The following is a 16,331-nucleotide window of genomic DNA, read 5'->3' as shown; positions in this document are numbered from 1 at the left end:
CATTTATCTTATGGAGGGCTTATTAAACCTACTGATGAATGGCTAGCAAAAATTATAGAATGGAATAAATATTTCGAAATATATCACGATGAATCGTATAAAAAAGGCCCCGGAGTTGTACAGAATTAGTCAGTGGAAACAGTTTTACCTTTTACTTTAATAAAAGATTTTTGTAAATTAAGAACTATAATAAGAATTAATTATAGAAATCTTAAACAAGAAAACTATAAAATATTGAAAAGAATGCCTTCTGAAAATGGTGATTGTCGAAAAAAAATTAAAAAGTTAAGTAAGATAATCACATATTAAAAAGTATAGCTCATTAATTTGTTAAATAAATATTAGACAAAAGACTTGTAAATTTATTGACGTACAGTACACTTATTAAATCCGAAAATTCTACAGTAGTTTACATTTAGTAGTAATTTAATAATTAATTAAGAAATGATTTAATATTTTATCGTATTTTGTTATTTGAAAGGTCTGTGATGTTGAAGTAGAAGACTTGCTGTGACGTCACATAGATCCAAGGTCATGCTAACAAATATACGGGATCTGGCCATCCTTGTAGTTTAAAGTCCTTGCGTCCGGATATGATGGGCAGTGCCGGCCCGAGGCAAGTTTTAGGATGGAGCGAGATCCTATTATGGCACCCTCCTTGGTTGCCCTAATTTATACCCTTTAATTTTCTTTACCACTGAGGCGCCCCCTAGGACTTAGCGCCTGGAGCGGCTGCTCCATTCGCCCTATGGTAGGGCCGGCTCTGATGATGGGCCCCCTCCTTCCCTTATCATCCGGCCGCCCCATTGTGTGCCTGGCTAAACTCATAGTGGGCTTATTTAAAAATATATTCTTAGTGTCCATAGGACGAAAAGAGTTTTAAAAAGCTCTTTCTGACCCGTGATTCATAAAAGAATCTTTTATTTTTCGTTCCCATCCATTCGGCCAGGCTTACAACGGGAACGGCGAGTAGTGAGAGACGAGGCCCGACATTTTTTTTTTTTTACTTTTCTACCCTGTGAATACAAAGAGGGCTTCTTTTAGCAAGCCCATCATGTGTTCGGTTAGGCCCACAGTTGAGCCGCCGCGCCGTGTGGGGAAAAACAGGGCCCGACGTATCCAGAAGGACCACCCCCGAAAAATCCTTGGGAATCTGAAAAAAAGACAAAAAATCCCAGGAATTTTACAGGTGTGGTCCCCAAGCAAGTAATGAAAAAAGGATTCTTTTTTATTCTAAATTATTGAATTTATTGTTAAAATGTTTTTCAGGATTCGGGGGCACTGTAATGATGGAGTCATCGATCTCGGTGTTGGAGAGTGCAGATTTCCTCGGCCTTCCTCGCTGTTTACGAGTCACGGTCAGTATGGAAGGGAGAGAGTTCGAAGCTGTAGATTTATTCCCATTTCCCTTTGCCGAGCTCAATGATGCGCAATTCATCTTTCTTGAACTACGGTGTGTAGGGGCTGAGGTGAGATCTGTGGCCGAGGCGACAGTGCCGATGCCTGTTTCGGACGGGTCAACATGGCGGGCGCCATTTATAACGGTCACTGGTTGAGATTCGTCGTGAACTGTAGAGTAAACCAAACCATTGTTGTCTCATAGATGTCGGGGGACGACACGAAGGAATCCATTGTACGAGGAATAAAGTCCACTCACCTAGGCAAAAACGTAAATAAAATGTCTGGCTGGATTCGTCTTTCGTAGTGAAATGGCGCCGGAACAAAGGTCGTTGTAACGGTCATCCCAAATCAGAAGTTAGTGAAATGTCGACAACGGAGCAAAATAAACAACAGAATAAATGCTGAAAAGGCTCCGAAGACATTCATAGAGGTTAATGTGACAGAAGAAGACAAATTAAGTGGCTAGAACTATTTAAAAAAGAAAAGAAAAAAATTCGCCCCCGGGTGGGCTCGAAACATATTTATTTTCTTTTAAACTGTACAATAACAAAATAGTAATACCATGCATGTAAATAATTAGAATAAAGACAACATGTATGTAACTTGTCCAGAGGATGGTGCCTCAGGACAGGACAAGGTAGGTAGGGTAACAATTTCAGATTAAGAATAAGTGGGTTATATATTGTTACATTAGCGTAGATGTGCAGAAAAGTAGAAAACAAAAGTAGCAAACAAAAAGATAAAAAGCGGCGGGCTAGCGGGATATATAAATAAAACAAAAGATGTGGATGCAATAATATACAAGTATTGTTATTACAAATATACTTAGCATCAGCACACAGTAAAGAGTATCGGACGCCAATATATATGGGGAAGTTACCGGATGACAGGGGTAATCCAAGAGCCGCATCTTTGCCCCCATATTTTATGCGCGGATTTCAGAATGTCTGTTATAATGAATTTATGCATTTTGACCGAATATTTAACGGGAGAGCCACAGAGTTTAAAAAGCTCTGTGTTACGGGAATCGGACCCCCATGGAGCCAAATACGATTGCATCGTTGACAACTGGTAACCTCTCGCGGCAAAGTGATCCACTATGTGACAGTATTTCTCAATTTTATTCTGGGAGAGGCGTTGAGGCAATCTTTCCCGCATTGGCTCGTGATGGCCAGATCTATGATGATGATCTTTTTCTCCTTCTCATCACGTATAACAATATCAGGGCATAGGTTATCATCACCCAGTTCGTCGATCGACTTGTCAATAGAAACCGTGACTCCAGGGCCATTGTTGTTGTAATGCACCGTTTTGCTGATCCGAGTCAAAATTTTGTCGTGCAGCTCGCGTTTGAGCGGCATATAGTTGCGACACTTCGAGAGAATATGATGAATTGTTTCGCGTTCACCACAGTGGGGGCAGAGGCTGGTGGGGGATTTCTTCCACCGAAATAGATTAGTTTTGGTGGGAAGAAGATCTAGTCGGGCTTTTAAGGCGAAGGCGTAGGTGCCTTTCGATAGGCAGGGAGAGTTGATCCAGGTGTTCGATACGCTGTTTCTACAGGTAGCCATAGCTTTCCCTTGGCCCCTTTCACTGCTACACCAGTCGTCTGCCATGCGTGATTTCAATAGGGTTTTAAGTTGTTTGCCTATAGAGTTCCGATACCGGTTACGAAATTCCGTGCCATCAGGTTGGGTGATGCGGAAGTGACCTTCATGAAGCATGATCCGTACGTTGGCATCACGGATGTAATTCGGGATCATAGCGGTCGGATCGGAGCAGTCGATGAAGTTAGCTCGCTTCCTGTGCTCCAAATGACTATTAAGGTAATCGAGAATCGAGCCATCTTCGTCGGTGTAGGCGTCGGGGGGAGGGACGGTATCTGGTTTTTATTAAAAGAAGAATTTCGTCACGGATGGCGCTGCGGACTAGCGCATCGTCGCAATTCAGAAGGTCGATGATGTGAGAGATCTGCGTAGCGCAGCACCAAGTCCAGGGGTCGAAGATATTGAGTCCCCCGTCCTCTGGGAGGGAGTGGAAAGTAGCACGTGCAGTCTGCTTGGGAAGACGACGTATTTCCGGACGGCCTCTCTGAGGGCTTCTCCGAGTTTTTTGGCGTATGACGTGTCTAGCCCGTTCAAACGGATGTAGTATTCCCATCGCGGACAGATGAAGGTGCGCAGGTGATGCTTTTGGTGTATCAGCAGAGGGCTGGAAGCAGTTTAGTCCAGAAGAGCCTTGGTATCGTTAAGTAGTTCCCAAAAGGAGGACCAGATGCCGTTCCTTAGTTTACCCAGTTTATTGCCGAGATACCGGAAGGAGTCCTTGGAGGGGATAGGTTTGATGGTGTGGTTGCCGACTTTCAGGGAAATGTCCAGATCCCGACTGGAGAGCGTGCCTTTGTTAGAATTTTTTGTGCCTTTACAGGCGAGAAGTTTGCATTTATTGATATTGAGGGAGAGATTAGAATTTGTGTTGAAGTTGATAACCGATTCGTGCAGCTGCATAAGGTGTTGGGGTGTTTCCGAGATTATAGTGAGATCGCCGGCATACAGAAGATGGTTGATCCCCTGACTGGTCTTCGGTAGCTTGTTTAGAGCTCTCGATAAGTTCTCCAAGACCAGATTAAAGACGAGAGGAGAGGATGGATCTCCCTGTTTAACTCCACGATTCTGAGGGATGAGCTGAGTTTTTCCCGAGGGGGTTTCCACCCAGAAGTTGATGTTACTGTAGAGACTCATAATGATGTCAGTCGAGTCACGTCCGAAGCCTAGATTGTTTAACGACTTACGGATCAATGAGTGGTCGATGGAGCCGAACGCATCTTGAAAGTCGTAGGAGCAAATGAATACAGATGATTTACATCTCTTTGCTTTTCGGATGGCGGAGTGAATCAGATAGTCGTGTTGGATACATCCGGGAGTCGGCATAAATCCCTTCTGGTTACTGGAAATGATATCGTTTTGGATACAGCATTCCCTGATGCTGCGGGCGATGCAGGAAGAGTAGAGTTTGGCTATTGTCAATTGAATGGTAATGGGTCTCCAGTTGTTAATGGAGTTAAGGTCCCCTTTTTTATATAACAGTATGGTTTTAGAGATTTTCCAGGCTTCCGGAATCCTTTTCTCTTTCCAGCACCTAGCAAAGAGGTTCAATAGCCACGGTTTGAGTGCGGGAAAGCGTTTCCAAATTGCGTAAGGGATACCGTCGTATCCGGCGCTGGAACTTCCGTGAGTTTTCTTAAGGACGTGATCGATGTCTTCGAGAGAGGGGGGACGTAACTGAAAACAACATTCACTAAGGGACTCCGCAGGTGGGGTGTTACCGTCGATCTCCTGGGAGTACATTTCACGGAACGCCTCTTCTATGGTGGACAAAGTGAGGAGACATCGAGGTGACGAAGATCCGGCGATCAACTCTTCGAAAACCTGCTTCGGCCGGAAGTTGAATTTTCGACGCCAGAAGGAGGCCGAGCGGTCCGAGAGGAGTTTCCTACGTCTTCTCAGCAGGTCGCCTCTCTGCCGAAATGTCAAGTTTCGTTGGTTCAGGCGTGCGTTGATGTCTAGAATTTCTTGTTGTACCGTGTTGACCTCCCTATCGGTGGATCTATTGTCCTGCGGAATAGGCCCCGAGTGAATAACGTCGTGATGGGAGACGGGTCCATCGGTTTGGGTGGAGGGATGGGTTAGAGACCAAATGCAGCTATACAGCGCTTCTCTAAGGTCGCGATCCTTCCGCTCCACCTCTTCCCAGGGATCTTCATCGAAGATTAAATACGCTCTAGTTAACTCGGCGATAGTAGAGCAAGCCTTATCCCATTCCTCGGCAGATTTAATGATCGGATTGCGTAGTTGCCACCGGGAGTGCGGCGCAACGGTGAGAGACGAATACTGTGGGTGGATAGGGGATTGGAGAGTGATTCCGGGGGCCGGAGTCTGTATAATGATTGTGAGGAGATGTAGTAACCGAGGCGATACGAGCGCTAGACGACGGCGAGGAGTTGAGGTGGATGGATCTGGAGGAAGGAGAGACGGATTCGGCAAGAGACGGTGGAGAGGAAAGCACGGTAGGAGGTATGGTAGCGGCCAAAGCGGAACAGGAAGAGGCATCGATGACTTGAGTGGGTGGAGGGGGAATTGGCGGATAAGCCTCAGAGGGGGGAGGCTGCGGAGCAGTGGTTGCTATAAGAACCGTACAAACTTGGCTAGGGCCTACAACCTGGACCGGGGGTGCAGGTAACGGGGGAATACCGGGAAGAGAGGGGACTATTCCCCCCTGAACCCCGTTGGTCGCGTTGGAGATTAGAGTTTGGCTACCTACCGGATGGTTGTTGACTGCTTGAATGGATTTCTGGCACCTAGCCATATTGCTTTTCTTTATAGGGATGATCGCATCGGGTGCCTCCCTCAGACTTTCCAGGCCCTTGGTTATGGCTTCGGGGTCCAAGTGGATATCCCGGAGCTCGAGGAAGTGTCTTACGTTAACGGGATTCCAACCGACGAGTCCGACGGCGTCTCTAAGGTGTTCTTTTAAACGATCCAAAGTTAGGGTCGAATTCGGCGGACCGGGGAGAGATATCGGACAGCGCTTGGCTTTGTGGCTCGAAAACTCGTTGCTGTCGATGGTGTCAAAACTGCAGACATCACACTTGATAATTATCCGTAGGAGAGTTTCATGCGCCGTAAGTGTGTGCCCGATGAGAGAGTCTTTCCTGTCGGTGACGATCTCGCAGCCGAAGAGGCAGGGGAATTTGCTGACCCCCTTTCTCACGATATAGTCAATCGCCCGAGAGCCCGTCGGCAACCCCTCCGGAGTTATTGGGTTAGCCTTAAACGGAAAGTCAATTTGATGAGCGGAGAACTCGTGCTTCAGAAGCTTGAGCCGGGTTTTAAAGGAGAGTTGGCATGAGATGCAAGACCAGAGAGGGTTAAGATGGGAGTTGTGGACCATTCCCGAATGTGACATAAGGGAGTGTAGTCTAAAGAATACCTTGTTACAGTCGGCAGCGAGACATGGGAAAACCGCAGAATACCTGTTGAAAGTGCATCCTACGATGTGTTTGTTTACGGTGTTCGAAGAGACTTGGATGGAGGAGTTCCTGAGAGGGGCTTCTGGTGTTTGATTGGGATCGGAGATTGTTGTATCTGTTGGATTCGAGACCACTGGAGTGATAGAGTCGTTGATCTCGGTGCAAGGACGAGCAGATTTCCTCGGTCTTCCTCGTTGTCTACGGATATTCACGGTAGGTCTGTTGGGGAGAGAGTTCTTTGCTGTAGATTTATTTCCGTTATCCTTTATCGGGTTCGATGGGGGGCAATTCTTCCTCCTTGAACTGCGGCGAGTAGGAGCTGAGGTGAGGTTTCTGGCCGAAGCGGCAGTACCGGTGCCCGCTTCGGACGGGTCAACATTGGGTTTCGTTGTCGACCGTAGGGAGGTCCAGTCCGTGGTTGTTACTTTTAGATGAGGGCGATAACACGACGGAATCCATCGTAGGAGGAATAGAGTCACTAACCTGAGCAAAATCAGAAATAGTTGGCTGGATTCGTGTTTCGAAATGAGATTTCGCCGGTTCAAAGGTCGCTGTAACGGTCGTTCTGTAGAGAAATGGCGTCGGTCCAAGGTCGTTGTAACGGTCGTCCCAAATTAAAAGTTGGTGAAATATCGACGACGGAGCGAAATAAACAGCAAATTACCTGATGAAAAGGTTCCGATGACATTCATAGAGGTAAATGTGACACAAAAAGACAAAATGAATGGCTAGAACCACTAAAAAACAGTAAAAAAATACCGCGCCCCCGGGTGGGCTCGAACCACCAACCTTTCGGTTAACAGCCGAACGCGCTAACCAATTGCGCCACGGAGGCGTTGAACGTATCCTTCTTATAAATCTTTTTAAAATATCACTTCGACATTATAATGGATGGTGATACAATGCAGTTGTTCTCATTTGCATCGGACAAACTGGTTCATATGTAAATTTAAAACAACTTCAACTTTTTGAAATTGTAGTCATCTGTTATCAATATCCAAATTCTGAAAGATACGTATATTATTTACAAACCACCCACGGAAGTTCGCCCAAATTATTAAATCAGTACCATGTTTACACATCTTATTCAGGGGGCTCACTCTGGAGAATTTTGAAATATCGCCAACCATTCGCCAGTTTGAAATTTTTTTCACCACTTCAAATTACTTATTGCCACCAGTTTTACTTACTAATTAATGCAGGTGCTGGTAGCCTTAATCAGTTTGGCGTCTGGAAAGCAAAAGTAAGATGTCACAAGAAGAGGACCGGACGTTCGAGTCTACGATTCCAACGAAACTCGATAAGCACGTAGTCTGAAATGCAAACATATTCTTGTCCAAATAATAGGACCCACTTCTCGAGCGTTTCCAAACACTGGGCCTCTGAAAATTGAGCGTTCAGCTTATAAGAGTTTGAATCTTTCGTAGGTTTGAGCGGCGATGGCCGCGTTGATAAGAAGCTAGGCACTGGACTTGGACAATGCAGATTCGAAGTTTAGTTTAGTTATTTTTATGTGTAAAGTAAATATTTTATTATTTTATCGCATGGTAAATATGGGCATTCTCCTGAGAATTGTTCGGAAAACAGTTATCAGTCTACAGTGACGAAGAATTCACGGTGCAGGCGTAATGGACATCGAGGAAATTTTATAGGAGCCTGAAAGTAGTGAAATAAAAATAGGAATAGAAAATGAATTGTGAACCTTAGAATCCATGTTCGAAAACAAGAGGAAATTGCAAATATCCCACGAGTAAGTGAAGGCGATAAGCAGAACGAATTGCACACAGACAAAAGGCATATAATGATGTTGTTTGTTAAGGTATGGAAACGCAACACTTGGGCGATCTGCCTAGGGGGATGCCTTCCGGGAGGTCTTTTTAAGGGAAACCGGCCCCTAGTTAGGTATTACAGACGTGGAGAAAACCCGGAAAACGCCACGTGGCCAGCCCGTCCGAGCGAGGCTCGAACCCACGACCGAACTCCCAGTGTTCAGGGTACGAAGACCGCTTGGCCACTAGTGGGCCTAAAAGGCACATAAATAACAAACAAAGCTAAAAAGCAAAGAAAATGTAAACTTAGAAGATAAAATCGAGACGTCTCAAGGGAATGTTGTCGAAAGGAGAAAAAAATTTAATTTACTCCAAACCTAAAACAGCTGCAACACACCACTCACTTATGAAATTATAACTACGAATAAATATGAAATACTGTATTAAATCTGAACATTGAAGATGAACAGAATAATGCAAATGCACCCAGCAATTATATTGAATGGTAATTTCATCAGAATGAATAACAGACTAAAAATTCTTTCAGTAAATATCAACCATTTAAATAATAAGCATGAACAGCAGATTTTTATTCATCACCATCTAATAAAATTGATATCGCACTAATCCAAGAATCAATACTTAGCGAGAATAAAAAGCATAGGAATATGTCACATAGAATCATTTTGGTGGGCTATATCTCCCGAACGGTCATATGCAGAGGTATGATTCCTTTGACTTTTTTGTTCCTACGAGTATGCTCTACAGCTCTGTTAAGGTCCCAAACGTATCATTCGGAGCTTGAATTGTGCCACATGCCATCTCTCGTCATCATGCTCCTGTGTGACGCTGGTCAAACTCGTGACAGATAAGTGTTGACAAATTTTTAAAAATGTTTCCTCTGTTTTGTAATTTGAAAACCTCTGATAGGTTTGTGATTTAAGAGTGGGTTTGTAGACCTACTAACACAATAAAATATCTTCTTATTCAATAGGAAATATCAGGTAACATCTCTGGTAGTTTAGTTTTTATTATATTCATTTGTGAATCACTTTTTCTATTATGGCAAATAAAAAAATGACTACAGCCAGCCGAGAGAGGTGTTAGAAAACTCTTTATCTCTCACTTGGTGCGTCAGATTATTTACGAATACCCAAAATTTAGTAATACAGTACATAAAGTGTGGTAACTAAACACAAGGTAAAAATTCCAATTTTTACCCTGTGTTTAGTTAATGTTTAATGTGTCTCTTTGCCCAAATACATGATATAAATTATGCGTGGCTGGCTAAAATCTACTAATTCGACACTGGAGGGGACCTAAACACCTCATCTCGATATCCCCCAAGCTAGCTCCCTTCGTTCCGGCCTATACTGCAGACTCCCGCCACGTTTGTGTTGTCCCTACAGCAGTCACGGATCTACAGCTTCCTCATCCTGCTACTCCTCCCCCATTCTCACCCCTTTTATACCGGCCTACATTGTAAATTCCTCCTACGTATTGGTTGTTCCCACATCACCTAACGTACTCCCTTCTTCATCGTCATCTCCCTTCTGGCGTCTCCGTCATCCTATCCTCCAGTTCCATCCATTTCATCTCCCCTTCGTCGTAGTGCCCCAAATTTAACATCTCCCATAAATGCTATATATGAAGCTTAATAACTCCTGTGCTTTTCGTCGAAAATTTTTGAAATTTTGCAGGGAGGTTTGTTTATCAGGGGGATTGATGCTATTAAATTTTAGTGGTTAAAGGTCGACGGGGTGAAGAGATAATTGGGATCGTGTATATCTCCAATAGAGTCTCACTTAATGGCGATTTTACTCGTTATTAGCATTTACAATTTTTTTTAAAAAATAAAACTCATCCCTACCCTCAAAATTAATCTATTTGCCATTTTATAATAGTAAAAAATATAAAAAGTTTTTAAAATAAAATATTATAACAGATGGCGCGCCACCAAAATTTTAAATATTGCCGGGAAAGTTTAGCAACTCGTTGCTAGTTACATATGATTTCGGTTTTCTTAAACTGTAGTTCAATGTCATAGATTAAGGAGAAAATAATGATTTCTAATAGGAAAAAAATGCTTTACGTTTTATTTCAACAAAAAATACAGAAAAATCAAGCAAAGACTTAACTCAAAAAGACAAAACGCTTAATTTTAAGCTTAAATATGATTTTTTTAAAATTTTAGATGCTAATAACGGATAAAATCGTCATTAAATCCGACCCCACTCGAGATATAACATATGACCCCCCCTCTATCTCCCCGCCCTCTCGATCATTAATCCTGCGATCAGCGCCTCCTGACTTATATTAAGGTCAATACGCGTGACGTCACAAATTACGTGGTAGAACGTGACGTCAGTGTGTTTATATATCGATTTATGGTTTTATGAAAGCGAAATGACACGTGATTGCTTTAGCCTCAAACCGAAAGCGTGCACTGACCTCAATGCAAGTTAGGAGGCGCTGATTCCTAGTAATCAGCGCCTCCTAAATAATCATACATATATTTTTACGGTTTCTGTAGAAGAACCGGGCCTTAATTTCTCAGATTCTACATTCATATATTAATTTAAGCACAATAAATTATTGTTATTGATCTTAGTTATTGGATCGCAAGTACTGGACAAAGCATTTACTTATGCCTCTCTGAGGCCTTTAAAAATATGAAATTTCACAGTAAAAACCAGATTGCCTTGAACCGTGAAGGGCCTCTTGTTTTCAAATTTATTATAATTTAATAGAGAAAGATATCATATATGATATACTTAAAGACAATTGATGACTCTAAAGCTTGTGAGGCCTAGGCCAATCATTTTTGAGGCCCTTCTCTTTCAGAAACATTGAAACTCATTTTTATCTTAACTTTTATCATTTTAATCTGAATTCCTATTTATTCCTACGTGAAAAGATCGAAAAAGAAAAATGAATTTTGATTTTTTATGAGAAATTTCATAGAATTTTGTATGAAATAAAATTTATGAAGGTTTACATACAAGTTTATACTTTATGTACCGACTCTATGAGTACAGTTTAGGGCCTGAAGCTACGCTAATGCTACGACTGTATAGATTAAGGCTTGTATACTATAAGTATACGAGTATAGGAGGGCCTCGAGCTTTTACATTAATTATTTTTTGGTAAAAGAATAGATACTCTTATATGTTAGGAGCACAAAAGTCTAAATCTCACCCTATTGTTACTCTTTGATATGAAGAATGTTAGAAGAATACTTCTTAAAATAGAAATAAACAATTGTATTTAAATATATTGAAAAATGCAATTAAAATAGATTATATAATGTAAGGTAATTTTCTAAAGTATCTTGTGTTAAATAGAAGCTAACAGAATATTTTAAAATGCACGTGGTTTATACTATTGTATATATAATTAAACTATGATTATTATTATTATTATTATTATTATTAATAGTTAAATTTATAAAAGTGTCAAAGCCATTATTAACATTTATTCATTCATTCATTCAGAATCATAAATAAGAGAGAACAATGCATAATTGTGTGTACCAGTAATTAATATTAATTTAAAATTGGTTGTGACAATCAGTATTGTCGACTTAATCTTCTTTTTTTTATATTAAAGATTGTTAGATAAGTGTCCAAATTACATACTTGAATAGAAAGAATATAAAATGCTGTTTTATTATTGAATAATTTAAAAGGTTTGTAAGGAATTTCTGTCTTCAAACACTTTATACTGTATTTATAATTGTTAAACTCCCTATAAGGAGACTGTGTGATAAGGCCTGGATCGGTGATAAATGTGGGGCCTTAACCTCTAAAAAAATCTAAAAATATTTTATTACTTTACCTTTTATATCACTTTTGTGTTACATTTTTCATGTTCTGGGGCCTAAAGCCGTATCGAACAGTTTTTTTTTTTTTTTTGCGGGTTACGCCTCTGCCGGGGCTCACCTTGCATCAGGGGGCCTCGAAAATAGGTTTATTTCTCCTTATTTTATTTAATTATAACTGGAAAACATAAAAAGTTATAATGTATGATCCTAATTTAGAAATATTTTTTTTTAATTTTACATAAAATGAAAATTAATGACGGCTTCCAAATCATTAACAAGAAATTATCTTTTTTCTTTTGTTTTCTAACAAATCTAGCAAATAAGTAAATGAAGAAACGAACAGACATACCAACGGAGTTTTTAATTGGTTTCTGAGAAGTCCGTCGTTAAGTGAACCGATTATTTCCCAAAAGTTTAGAGTTATAAGCTTAAGTTACGTTCCTGGAAATAAAATAATATTAATTATTCAATAATATGCACGAGAAATCAATAAAAATGCAATATTTTATATAATTAAAATAGAGAAATTTATGCAGTCGTTAAAACGGGGGTTACGAAGAGGGAGGTCGTAAAGCGGGGGATTTGCTGTAATGAATTATTGGACCAATAGAAATCCTTTATATTATTGTTTAAATTGAGACAATGTGTTTTTATTTTACATACTTGATAAAAAGAACATAATAAATACAATCGAATTAATTGAAATTTAGTCTTTATAGTGGTTAACTGATGTTAGTATGTGTATATGGCATTTTGTTCACCCTCTTTGAGGCTTAATAACTCCTGTGTTTTTTGTCGAAAATTTTTGAAATTTTGCAGGAAGATTTATGTATTAGGAGTATTGATGCTACTAAATTTTTGTGGTTAAAGGTGGAGGGGGTGAGAAGATAGAAGGGATCGCGTATCACATCTCGAGTGGACCGGAATTAAAGCATTTGCAATTCTTTATAAAACCCATCCCTGCCCTCAAAATTAATCTTTTTACCATTTTATAATAAAAATATAAAATATTTTTAATTAATTAAAATAAAACATCATAACAGATGGCGCCACCAAAATTTTAAACTTTGCCTGGAAAGTCGAGCAACTCGTTGTTGTTTATTACAACTTAAAAAAAAATAGAAGAATAACATATAAAAATGTTAAAATAAATAATTTTTTTTATAAATAAAGACCTTAAAAATTAATTTAAATCATTATTTATTATTATTTTTTTTATTGAGAATCACATTTTATGAAGATTTAACAGACAGGTGTTGAATACAATTAAGATGAGAAAGAACGTATTGTAAGTCTTTAGTAACATTCAATTATGCAAGTTTTATATAATATAAAGTTTATAAACAAATTATAATTCTTATCAGATATTTTGATGTCAAAAAAATCATCACATCAAAAATATCGACGTAATCTTCGTCATCCATAAACATCATTTATCTTTTCCTAACTTATGGCTATGGAAATTGCTTTCGCAGCACTCAAAGCTGTCATTAAACATCAGTGGTGAGAATACAGATCGTTATTGTTAGTTGGACAGCTACTATCTACGATTACATAGGATAATGTTTCCTATAGGCTCATAAACTCAGATAAGAGTCAGAATTATTATAGTGTAACTGATTGAAGTGTTTGATTTGCACGCAAATTACTTGCGATTCTCGTCGTTATCCCTATTTGTAGTTACAAATTATTGATGTTTTTATTAAATTTATTTCATTTTTCATTTAATTTAAAAATTTATATATATATAAACCTATATATTGAGGGGTTTTTCTGTATGTATAAATGTTAATGTATGTGGGGTGAACGATTTTATTCATCCAATTTGAAAGCTTAATAACTCCCGTGCCTTTCGTCGAAAATTTATGAAATTTTGCAGGGAGGTTTGTATATTAGGGACATTGATGCTATTAAATTTTGAAGGTTAAAGGTCGAGGGGGTGAGGAGATAGAGAGGGTCACGCATCTCAAGTGGAGTCGGACTTAATGGAGATTTTATTCGTTATTAGCATTTATAATTTTTTTTATAAAAATCTTCTCTACCCTCAAAATAATCTTTTTGCCATTTTATAATAGTTAATAATATAAAAACGTTTTAAATAAAATTTTATAACAGATGGCGCCAATCGCAATTTTAAACGTTTTTGCCGGAAAAGTTACGCAACTCATCACAACAATTTATTTTTAAGTTTAGTTTCATTAATGTATAAGCGATAACGAATAATTAGTTTTTTTAATGGAATATTTCTCTAGATATCTAGTAATTACACAAGTATTAATAGTTTATATGTCATAAATATGTATACTTTTGATTAGAATAATTGTTTACACGATCAATATTATTCTGAATTTCAACTATGTATTTCTAACTACTGTAATATATATACTGCTGAATATATAAACAGTATAGTTGCAAGTATATAAACTGTATAATTGGAAGTGTATAAACTATATATTTGGACGTTTATATACTGTGTAATTCGGAGTATATAAGCTATATACAGTTGTTTGAAGAGCAGTAAGAGGGATCCATGGATGCTACAGAGGCTTGTTCTCTCCATTGCCATAAAATTTATTTGTTCAGCATTCATAACGTATAATTATTCCAGCATTTTTAATTCTAGAGTAAGACCTCTTTGGGTTTTTTTTTTTGGATTTGGATTGCATTGGGCCCACATAAACACACAATGGGCTAATTTTCAACTAATAAAATACTTAAATTAAGAATTTTTGTACGCTCTTCGGTCAAAATTAATAAATATTTTAATATATTCTTTAAAAATATATAAGCTACTAACCGAATTAATATTTAGGTCCACTCTTTCAATGTACATTTATAATTTAAGAATTACAAACGTTTTATACGGCTTATAAAACGTTTTAAATTTAAAAAAAAATACAGAAAAATTACTTTATTTTTAAATTATTTCTGTTAAAACGGCAATTCTGTATCAATTGTAATAAAAATAAATATAAATAATATAATATTTTTTCCAATAAAAATAGATAAAAGCTCCTCTTAGATACATTTTAAGGAAGAAGAAGAAGAAGAAGAGGAGGAGAAAGAATTTATAAGTGGACTATCATATAAAACGATGATTTCTGAAAGTAAATTGTTTAGATGTTCTTGTTTGTTTTTTATCTAGAAAATGCAATTTACTTTTGAATTAATGCGTTTATCTTACAATATGAAGAGTATAACAAAATTGAATTTGTTAGAAATTGAATTTAACTCCTCTTACAACGATACGAAAGACGAAAGTAGGTGAAAGTAAGCCAAGATCCAATTTTGATGTCGAACTTTCGCTTTCTTAAGAGCGATCTCTCAATGGGCTATACAAAGTAAACATCTCTAAGTAGACCCTAATTAAGGTATTGACTAGGATTACTTGGTACAAGCCAATGGATTTTTTTTTTTCCAAGAAGATTTCTCGGAAGAAAATTTGTTATATGAAGTTTATTTTTATCAAGAGTGATAACGTTTCTTTATATGAAAATAAAAATAAATTTTAGGGCCTGACTGTCTGAGGCCCTTGATAAAAAAGCTCTTGTATCCTTGTATATACCATTAGTTTATTCACTGGCAATAAATCTCTTATACATTGATAATTTAAATTTAATTAATTAAAAGTTTATAAATCTTTATAAGTATACTTATTGTTTTAAATGGCAATTAAGTTATATTCTTACAACTAGGATCTGAAATGAGAAAGGGCTCTATGTACTCACAAATGTGGTGCCCTATCCTGCTTTGAAAGACACATAAAAAGAAATTTTGTCCTACTTATCAATTGTCTAAGTACAGTGGGTAATCTTCCATATTTGAACATTGAACTCTATCCCTCTGTATCCAGGTTCCAATAGGGGTTCCAATAGGGCCTTCTGTATATGATCCTACCTGCATGAATTTAATTATCATTCTTCTAGTGTTTATTATTTAGTTATTGGAATAATTCTTATAAATAATCACTTTCCATTCTCAAGACAAAAGCTTGTTTCACTACTTAAATAAATTAATATCAGGTTAAGGTTAATTAAAATTTTTTGTTGTATTTATTATATCTGATGAAATGTGCTCATTTATATTTATTTAAACTTCTCATGCCCTATATTTCAAGTGTAATTCTATACTTATAACACCTACAGATGCTGTCACTTCCACTTAGAAGATAGTTATCACACTTATAATTTTAAGTGGTTCTCTTGACTCTGAGTTAATTTTTAATATATTAAATATAAAGTTAATTTGTATTGATTCTAATTTATTTCATCCATAATTTGAAGCTATTTTAGAATATGAGGCCTCACTC

At 38.1% G+C, this 16,331-nt stretch overlaps 1 non-coding gene across 1 annotated transcript; it reads right to left on the bottom strand.

Moving 5' to 3' along the window:
• Positions 1–7,191: 7,191 nt before the first annotated feature.
• On the bottom strand, positions 7,192–7,265 carry Trnan-guu. Its single transcript has one exon. It is a non-coding gene; the product is annotated as a tRNA-Asn (tRNA).
• Positions 7,266–16,331: the final 9,066 nt, after the last annotated feature.

Source organism: Centruroides sculpturatus, unplaced genomic scaffold (genome assembly GCF_000671375.1).
Source record: "Centruroides sculpturatus isolate CEXI.00-Female unplaced genomic scaffold, Cexi_2.0 scaffold590, whole genome shotgun sequence".
NCBI classification, from domain to species: Eukaryota; Metazoa; Arthropoda; class Arachnida; order Scorpiones; family Buthidae; genus Centruroides; species Centruroides sculpturatus.
Note: the sequence above shows the minus strand (reverse complement) of the source record. Positions and strands in the feature narration are given on the sequence as shown.